Raw genomic sequence first — 11,377 nt, 5'->3', positions numbered from 1 at the left:
ATCTGTACAGTGAATAAAGGAAAAATGAAGAAATTGTAAAACAATCTGGAAATATAGATCTTAAAATGTTTATATTCTTTTACAGACTAATTCTACTTCTTAGAGTCTATCCCAAATAAATAATCACAAATGTAAAGGAAAAGTATATTCAAAATTACTTACAAGAGAAAAAACCTTGTTACTAAATTAATATACTTTAAAAGCCCTAGAAAATAAAAGAGTTAATTAAATTCAGGTGAGCCCTCTGATGTTAAGATTCACCTTTTCCATATTTTAACATCTCTGGAATTGCATGTCTCATGGTAAATAGTTGGCTTCTTATTCTCCCCATCAACCAGGCAGTGGGAACAAATAGTGTCATTGCCAAGCAGGCATGAACAGAAGGACATATGTGTGGCTTGTCAATGCTTCAACAGAATTATGTTCATTGTTGGTACTGCACATGTTGATTTAGCTGCTATTTAAAATGTCTTCAAGATTGAAACCACTGCAAGTATCTTTTCTGACCACAATAGTATAAAACTATAAATCAATAACAAGAGGAACTTTGGAAACTTTACAAATATGTGGTAATAAAACAACACACTCTTGAACAACCAATGGGCCAAAGAAGAAATCAAAAGAAAAATCAAAATGTATCTCTAGATAAAAATAGAAATACAACATACCAAACCTTATCGGATGCAGCAAAAGCAGGCCTAAGAAGGAAATTTATAGTGATAAATGCTAAAAACTGAAAAAAGAAAGATCTCAAATAAGCAATGTAACTTTACACCTGAAGAAAAAGAACAAACTAAGCCCAAATCAGCAGAAGAAAAGAAATAATAAAGATTAAGACTAGAAAAATAATAGGAAAAATCAACAAAACTGAGTTGGTTTTTTAAAAAGATTAACAAAATTGACAAACTTAGCTAGACTAACCAAGAAAAAAAGAAGATTTAAATAAATAAAATCATAAATGAAAGAGGAGACATTACAACTGGTATCACAGAAATAAAAAGGATCATAAGATATTACTATAACAACTACATATCAACAAACTGGATAACTCAGAAAAATGGATAAGTTTCTCGAAACATACAACCTACCAAAACTGGATCATGAAGAAACAGAAAATCTGAACAGACCAGTAGAAGTAAGGAGCTTGAATCAGTAATCAGAAACCTCCCAAGAAAGAAAAGCCCAAGACCAGATGGCTTCATGGATGAATTCTACAAGCATTTTAAAAAGAATTAATGACAATCCTTCTCAAACTTTTCCAAAAAACTAAAAAAGAGGTAACACTTCCAAACTCATTTTATGAGGCCAGCATTACCCACACACCAAAGATAGATACGGATGCAACAGGAAGAGTGAATTACAGGCCAGTATCCCTCATGAACATCCTCAACAAAATATGAGCAAATTAAATTTAACAGCACATTAAAAGACTCATTTGCCATGATCGAGTGGGATTTATCCCTGTAATGCAAGGATGGTTAAACATATGCAAATCAATTAATGTGATACAACACATGAACAGAATGAAATATGAAAATCATAAGATCATTTTAGATGCATTAAAAGCATCTGACAAAATTCAACATCCTTTTACGATAACAACTCTCAACAAATTAGGTATAGAAGAAATATACCTCAACATAACAAAAGCCATATATGACAGCTAACATCATACTCAATAGCAAAAAGCTAAAAGCCTTTCCTCTAAGATCAGGAACAAGGCAACGATGCCTACTTTTACCACTTCTATTCAACATAGTACTGGAAGTCCTAGACAGAGCAATTAGGTAAGAGAGAGAAATAAAAGGCATCCAAATTGAAAAGAAAGAAGTTATATCGTCTCTGTTGGCAGATGACATGATCTTATATAGAGAAAACCCTAAAGACTCCACAAAAAAAATGGTTAAAACTAGTAAAGAAATTCAGTAAAGTTGTGGGACGTAAAATCAACATACAAAATCAGTAGCATTTCTATTAACAGTGAACTATCTGAAAAAGAAATGAAGATAACAATCTCATTTATAATAACAACAAATAAAATAAAATACTTAGGAATAAATTTAACCAAGGAGGTAAAAGATCTCTACACAGGAAACTGAAAAACATTGATGAAAGAAATAGAAAAGGAAACAAATAAATGGAAAGATATCTCCATTCATGAATTGGAAGAATTAATATTGATAAAATGGCCATACAAAGATACTTCAAAAGTTTGTGGAAAATGGAATACTACTCAGTCATAAAAAAGAATGAAATCTGTCACTCGCAGCAACATGGATGAGCTTGGAGAAAATTATGTTAAGTGAAATAAGCCAGACACAGAAAGAGAAATACCACATGTCCTCACTCATAACTGGGTGCTAAAAAAGAAAGAGAGACCACAACAATACATTGAACTTTCAGAAGCAGAGAACAAACCTAAGGATACTAGAGATGAGGGAGAGGGAGAGAGGGAGGTTGAGGACTGATTGGTTGGGTAAGAGGCATAAAGAATAATTATGATTTGTAATAATGAATATGATAATTTTCAAAAAATTTTAAGTTTGTGGGAAAAAACAATTAAAAGATAATACTAATCCTTCCATGAACTTTTCTGAAGACCCCTCATACTACCCAAAGAGATCTACAGATTCAATGCAATCCCTATCAAAATTTCAATGACATTTTCACAGAAACAGAAGAAACAATCCTAAATTAGTATAGAACCACAAAACACCCCGAGTAACCAAGCAATCTTGAGCAAATAGAACAAAGCCGCAGACAGCACACTTCCTGATTTCAAAATCTACCATAAAGCTATAGTAATCAAAACAGCATTGTACTAGTATAAAAACAGACACATAGACCAATGGAACAAAATCATTAATTCCCACTATCCACGGGGTATACATTCCAAGACCCCTAGTAGATGCTTGAAACCACTTGAGAGTACCAAACCCAATTGCCTACAGTTGGAACACGTTTCTGTTCACATCTTCCAACCACAAAGTTTATGCCTTTGCTACCTTAACTAGGCACTTACCATGCACTGTGGCCATAACTTTTGCAGTTTGAGGTACAACAGCAAAACTAGCTCTAGTTTCTTTATTCTTCTCCACAGTTTCACGAAGAGAAGATCTGTTCTTACCATATACCTTAGCAACCTCAGCATATGATTTCTTTTCTTTCCTTATTAAGTCGAAAACTTTCACCTTTTCATGTAAAGGAAGCACTTGACAACTTCCCTTTGGCATATGCAAATTGCCAGCATTGCTACTCCTGCATTTGTGGGCCATATTGAAATAAAATAAAGGAGACTTGAACACTAGCACTGCAGTGCCACGATAACCCAAACAGCCACTAGGTGACTAATGGGCAGGTGGCATGGATACACTGGACAAAGGGAAAATTCACAACCTGGTGAGAAGGAGCAGGAGGGCACGAGATTTCATCACGGTACTCAGAATGGTGCACAATTTAAAACATATGAATTGTTTATTTCTGGAATTTTCCATTTAATATTTTCAAACTGTGCTTGACTGCAGGTAGCTGAAACCAAAGAAAGAGAAACCACAGATAAGGGAGGGATGCTGTAGAGAGTCCAGAAATTAGTCCACACATTTTCTGTCTATTGATTTTTGACAAAAATGTCAGGAATAAACAATGGAGAAAAGAAAGCCTCTTCAATAAACGGTGGAGAGAAAACTAAATATCCACATGCAAAAGAATGAAATTAGACCCTTGTCTTAAACCATATATAAAAATTACCTCAAAATGAATGACAGACTTAAATGTAAGATCTCAAACCATAAAACTCCTAGAAGAAAATCTAGGGAAAAAGTTCCTGGACATCGGTCTTGGCAATAATTTCTTGGATATGACCTCAAAAACACAGGCAAAAGAAGCAAAATTTAACAACTGGGACTACATCAAACTGCAAAGCTTCTTCACAGCAAAGGAAACAATCAACAAAATGAAAAGAACCTATGAAACAGGAGAAAATATTTGCAAACCGTACATCTGATAAGAGGTCAATATCCAATGTATTTAAAGAAGTCACACAACTCAATAGCAAAAAAACCAAATAACCCAATTATAAATAGAAAAAGGACCTGAATAGGCATTTTTCCAAAGAAGACACACAGATGTCTAACAGGTGTATGAAAAGATGCTCAGCACCACTAAACGTCGTAGAAATGCAAATCAAAACCACAATGAGATATGACATCACACCTGTTAGGAATGCTGTTGTGAAAGAGACAAGAGATAACAAGTGCTGGCAAAGGTATGGACAAAAGGGAACCTTCATACACTGTTGGGGAACACATAAATTGGTACAGCCTTTATGGAAAAACAGAATGGAGGCCCCTCCAAAAATTAAAAAGAAAGCAACCATATGATACAGCAGTCCCATTTCTGTGTATATATACAAAGGAAATGTAATCGGCATCTCAGACAGATTTCTGCACCCCCATGTTCATAGCAATATTATTCACAACAGCTAAGATACGGAGTCAACCTCAATGTCTATCAACAGACACATAGACAAAGAATATGTGATCATACACACACGGGCGCTCACACACACACACACACACACACACACACAAAGAAGGAAATTCTACCATTTGCAACAACGTGGATGAACCTGGAGGTCATTATGCTAAGTGAAATAAGCCAGACACAGAAAGACAAACATTATGCAACTATAATCTAAAAAAGTTGAACTCACAGAAGCAGAGAGTAGAATAATGGTTGCCAGGGAGTGGGGGTGGATGTAGGGGTGGTGGGGAAATGGAGACATGTTGGTCAAAGAGTACAAACTTTCAGTTATAAGAGGAACAAGTTCCAGGGATCTAACGTACAGCATGGGTTGTGATGGATGCGTTAATTAAATTGATTACAGTAATCATTACAGACTGTATATTATATCAAATCATCACATTATACACCTTGAATATATTTAATCTTTATGTGTCCATTAAATATTTTTAAGTAAAATGAATAAAATGTCTTCAAAAGTACCACTGCGATTCAGCATTGAAATTAAAAATTATTGTGTACACTAACAGGCATGTAAACAGAGCAGCAGTGGGTAAATTTTATATTGAAGCAAATACTCATCATGAGAGAAATGATCACTGTGCTATATTTTGTTCCAAAGCAACAAATCACATAAGTGCTTTATGAACCTAAGTAGATGACGCTGTGTTACATTTTGTTTTCTGAGAAATATGCAAAAGAAGCATCTCCCAGCTGCCAAGCCATGCAACTAAAGGCAAAATAATTACCAAACTCTGGACTAGATGAGGAAACATTGAAGCACCAAAAGGCTGGCCTGGCCCACAAATACATCTTTCAAGGCTATCATTAAGGCTTTGTGTCACAGTTTAGTTGGAAACATTTTATTTAACAGTATGCAAAATAATAAGCGTCCTGAAGTCAATGGCATCTTAACATCACATTGAAAATAAAGACGTCTCAAAGACTCAGAGAAATCTTTGGCTTAAATAAAAATATAAAAGTAAAATACAAAATTGCAAACAGCCAAAATGATGTAAAATCGTTTTAAAATAGTGTGAAAAGTAAAAGTAAATACATCAAAATGTAAAATTTGTAAAATGAGATTACAGTTCATCTATATTTTCTTCTTCCTATATGTTTTCCAAATTATTGATAAAAGAATGTGTTTCCAACTAATTAAAAGATAATATTGAGAATATTTAAAGCAGAAATGGAAGTATATTCTTTAGGCACTTACAACTTTCTTTATAACCCATTATTGTTACTTATCTAAACATTTTTTTTAGTCTGTCTGTATTTCATATTCTTCCTCTTCTGTGAGAAGTACATTCTATAAATCCACAAGCTGATGCTCCAAGCTGGGCCAGTGCATGTCAACCCAATCTGTATTCTTCACACTTTCATCATCTTTGGTAAAACTTTCTCACCTTTGTTATTCCAGCCACAAATGCTAATTTATTATTTTTTTCTCCAAATATTGAAGCTCTTTCAGACAAATGAAGGACTTTCCCAACTCAACTTTCTTAGTGCTTATGCTTATTCTGAGTTCAACACCCATGGCTTTTCCAAGATCAGGTCAATAGTAGATCAAGTGTATTCCCAAGTTATGTATTCAGTTGCAGCATTTTTTTATTTCTTTCTTAAAAATGGAATACATCATTTTCTGAGTATACTAGTGATCAAAGGGCCTTTTAGTTGACATATTTTGCAGTCATGGACTTTCAGATAGCAACTTTAATATCAAATACAGGAATTTCTGAGGTCGCTAAGAAGGTGACTGAGGAGATCAGAAGATGATGATGGAACAGAAATCAGGAGACATGGTGCCTGAATTAAACCTCAGAACCAGGGGGCCCTGAGCAAGCTGGGTCCATGCTGACGAATACATTCCCCAGGCCCAGCTTTCTCTCTGCCCTGGACTTTGTAAGTTTTATTGCACCTGCAAAATCAATCTCTTTTCTCTCTTTTCTCTCTTGCTCTTCTACTCTTGAAATGATCTATGTTCATCTGCCACAGGCAGCCCTAGGTTGTAACCAGGAAATGGAGTGAACCCCAACTCTGCATGTGTGGGCTCCTTATCAGTCAATGCTGACAGAAGACTTCCCCCAAAGCAGCATCTCCATCAGTCTCTGTGGTTAGCAAGGTTCCATCCTCGAGCCTCATGCACTCTTCTGTCACTCACAAGATCTGTGGGCGGCCCTCCTGCAGATGTGGCCAGAGTATCAGACTACCCCCAATCAATTTTACAAATGAAGAATGCCATGCTCCAAATTAAGTTCTTTCATTGACACCGTCAATCATCCAGGTCTCTCCATTAAAATCTGATTACCAGAAGTTCTGTTTTCACTTCGGTCCCTCCTACAAGTCAGTTCATTTGATGGTGAAATTATAAAATCACTTAGGAATTTAACCTGCAGCCCATTAACATTTCAACTCCCAATTCATGCCCTATTCCACCCCCAACTAGTTAAAACAACAAATAAATAAAATCTGGTTTTAATGCTACTCATTTACATGTTAATAAATGTTTGGATTGGTCTGAGATTGAAGTTCAAGACTTATTTTGCTCGGAGGTAGGCTTTCCCCAGAGACTTGGACACAAAGGCATCATGGAAAAAGATGGGGTGCAGGGGACGTCACAGCAACATAGACCTTACCTCAAAGCAATGACAACACATCAGCTCAGCACAGAAAGGAGAGCACACAGAGAGTGCAAATTTGGAGGACGGGGAGAAGGGTCTGCTAGCACTATCTTCTCACTGTTCATTTAAGACCTAGACCTTGTACAGTTAGAATCTGTCAAAAATAGTAAAATAAGGCTACATTTCATTGCTCCATCATGTGTGAGATGTTCATTAGCATTTCATGCAGGCAGGCAGAAAATTACTAGTGAAAGGAAGAAATCACATTCCTGGCTTGTCCCCTACCAAGAGCTGCAAATTTGGCATTTCTGCACAGAAGGAAACCATACCCTACTGGCAACAGACTCATTATCAACCCAACCCACAATGAAAACACAGAGAAAGCAAAGTACCCTGCATCTTGGTTGCTCTCAGTGTCTTGTGAGTATTATCAGACTTAGTAACATTTCCTGGAATCGTTGCATAAACTCTCTTTTCACCAAAAGTACTCTCTTTTCACGTAAGGTACTCCCTAACTGAATTCTGTTCAGTTCATTAGAACAGAGGTATAATCAGCTTCTTTAATGATCAATATACTAGAAATCTGTGGCAGTGGGGAAACAGGGAAGGAATGGTGTCATTGTGCCCAGAGCACTAAGGGGGAGGGGCGGGTCTCACCTGTGTCCCAGCCCCATTTTCTCAGTTAGCGCTTTTCAGCAGTGGACCCCTCTCTAATCATTTAAGCTGCCTCACAGTCCCCGATGATAAACAGGCCTTGATCTTGGATTTGACTTTAATCTTTGAGGTGTTGGTGGTGCTTCCTGCTCTGCAAGTTCCCAATTATCAATGGCAACAGGGAACACATGAACTACACAAAGCAGAACACTTCCAATACTTTACCTCTTTCTTCATTGCACCTTTTAGCAAAACTGCTTAACATGGAAAAAGGTGGACTGTTTTAAATTTTACCTCTTCCTTTTTTAATTGCCCTGCTTCTAGTGGAAGTGTAATATGCAGTGATATGGTCCCAAGACCATGTGTCAAAAGGGGACAAGCTGGACTGGACAACCAGCGCTTGGGTTCTGAAGGGTCAGTTATGCGTTGGAGTCACTTTCACTTGGGAGGCGACGGCTTTATCTAGTAACAGCCTAGAGTGACCACTCTGTGGCCTAAACAACATTTTGCACTATAAATGTATGTATGAGGTTGGTTAATGGACACAAAGTTATAGCTAGATAAGAAAAATAAGTTCTATTGGTGTACAGCCGAGCTGGGCATCTATAATTAACAGTAATTTACTGCATGTTATCAAATGACTAGGAGAGGAAATTAAATGTTCACATCACAAAGAAATGATTAAGTTTTGCAGTGATGAATATGCTAATTACCCTGATTTGATCATCACACATTGTATACATGTATTAAAATATAACTCTATACCCCATTAATATGTATAATCAATATGTTTCAATTAAAAAAATCAATGTATGTTAATGAGAGAGGACAAAATAAGAAACTACTACATAGTCTTAAGCATGTGGCTTTGAATTGACTTTCTGTCACCTGCTCTAAACCGCCTCATGTTGCTATGCACACAGGACTGGCAGGTTTCAACTGCTGTTATCACTATTCATACCAAGATGACATCTCAGACTGTAGCACCAAGCCTTAGCACCTTTTACTTTTAAGTCTATGTCAGGATTTATTCCACATTGTCCAGCTCCAGGGGTTCACGACTTCAGACAGTAAAAATAAAAAATCTGAGATTATTATTCAGCCATTTAAAAATCATATTTTTGCAGAATATTCAATGACATAGGAAAGTGTTCATCATATAATATTAAATTTAAAAAAGCAAGATACTCGGGCCGGCCCGGTGGCGCACTGGAGAGTGCGCCACCTGGGAGTGCGGCGGCGCTCCCACTGAGGGTTCGGATCCCATGTGGAGACCGGTTCCCACTCACTGGCTGAGCACGGTGCGGGCGCAACACTGAGGGTTGCGATCCCGTTGCCGGTCCCCAGTACGGGCGCGACACCGAGGGTTGCGATCCCGTTACCGGTCAGTAAAAAAAGACAAAAAGGGGAAAAAATAATAATAAAATAAAATAAAATAAAAAAGCAGGATAAAAATTATGCATACAGTACGGTCTGATTTGATGTGTGAGTGCATGATTAAAAGAAAATAATGCCAAAATATCAATCTTGATTATTTCTTGATAAAGAAATCAGGAGTAATTTTAATTTTCTTCTTTGTACTTTCAAGAATTTTCTAAATTGAGCATATATTATTTTTAGAAGCAGAAAAAAAATCATCTTTTCAAACTACTTTACAGATGTTGGATATTCCTCAGTTTAAACTTGCACTTTATTGTCTATTTGCACCACATTCTGCTCCCTCGCTCGCTTCCTATCTTCCAGATTCCCCAAATCCCGCATTGTTCATCTTTGTTTCTGGCCTCCAGAATGCACAGTTAGCAGCCGCCTGACTTCTGGATGACTCCTCAGCAGGAAGCAGGGCGAGCCAGAAGAACTGGCTTCTGGTCCCCATCCTACCCCTAATTCCAATGCAGGAACCTTGGAAATTCCTGAGCTCCTTGGCCCCCTTCTCCCAATACTGGAACTGAAAGGTTGGGCTGGATGACCCCAAAGGCACATCCAGCTTGAATTTTCTACTTTTTCTGAGCAGCAGCAGGTTCTAATCGCCATGAGCATGAGTTTATTGCCAAGTTCCGTTCTCAAGGCAAAGGATTCTCATTCAACAGGAAGGGGGGTGAAAGCCCAGAGTCATAAATATCCAGGAGATCTACCATGCTGTGTTGTCTCAAAACAAATCTCTCAGTCACAGTATTCATTGTAGATGTAAAAACAAACCTAATATCTACAGTATTTAAAATGGGGGGACCTTCAAAAGAGAGAGGCAAAGTGGCCTTTCAGAAACATTAAATTATGTAAACCCCAAACATAAACAAGGAATTAACTGTATATCCAACATTTAAGTTTAATGGATTTTAGATTCATCCGAATCATAAGCGGCTCAAGTGTAAACACCTGTAATGATCGCAACACTTTGATCTGCACAATTAGACTTAGAAAGTACAATCCTTGACTTAGATGGAACTACTGGCAGTTTAAAGTTAATTTCTTTCAGCTCTGTACCCCACGGATATGTACAATCAACTATGTTACAATAAAAAATGACTTAAAAAAAAACTTAAACATGAAAATTACATACTAAAAAAAAAAAGTTAATTTCTTAAAATTATACAAGTCATACATGAATTCACTGCAAAATAAAATTCAAACCATACAGATGTACAGAGTAAAAAGAATGAAGTTCCCCTTCACATCCCACGCTCCCCCACCCACTCTTCCATCACAGAGGACCGATGTCTTATACCCTTTTCGTTCTAAATGTACATACCTTCACATTCTTTCTCTCTCTCACAAGACACTACAAGAATATCTATAAATATTGTATGTCTTTGTTCTGTCAAATTTAACCAAACTTGACAAATTTCTTTCTAAAACTGAACAGTTGCTCTTCAAAGGAACATCCATTATTTAGATCTTCTAGAATTGATTCCAGCCATTATACTCTACCTCTGTTAATCTTATCTTTAAGATTATTATTTTAAATGTATTTATTTTAATAAGCAAATAAATATGGATATTAAAGGAGAAAAAATGTTACCAGGACAGCAAGAACAGCACAGAAGCCTCTGTGTGTGCAGGTTTTGGTCTCCCAGACACAGGCATATGCAGACCCCGATTAGCTCAGACTCTTAACAGAGCTCAGCAGATGCCCCAGTTAATTACCACCGGAAAACACATCCACTGTGTACTCTCTGCCTTAGAAAGACTAAGGCAGCATCACGACTCTTCCTTCTCACTCTCAAGCTTTGCACAACTATTCCCAGATAGAGCTGAGGGTCCAAGAGGAAAAATCAGAGTATTTTGGAGATTCTAGAAGTCCAAAGCTGGCTCTTCAGAGATCAGACTCTCAAATGCTAACATGACTATGTATTACTGGCAAAACAAATTCTGTGAAAAGTCTAAAAATCAATGAAGATTTGAAGATTTTGCAGAGATCATTTGTATATACAGCCAGTAGGGAAAAAATTAATTCAAGGAATTAAATACAATTAACTAGACCGTTCAAGTCCAAAGAATTATTGTATTGGGCCCGGGGGGGGGGGGGGGGGGGAAAAAAATTTTTTTTTTTTTTTTAAATTTTTTATTTTCTAACTTTTTTA

The sequence above is a fragment of the Galeopterus variegatus genome, unplaced genomic scaffold (genome assembly GCF_000696425.1).
Source record: "Galeopterus variegatus unplaced genomic scaffold, G_variegatus-3.0.2 Scaffold5986, whole genome shotgun sequence".
Lineage (NCBI taxonomy): Eukaryota > Metazoa > Chordata > Mammalia > Dermoptera > Cynocephalidae > Galeopterus > Galeopterus variegatus.
The sequence above is the reverse complement of the archived record's forward strand: the minus strand, read 5'-3'. Positions refer to the sequence as shown.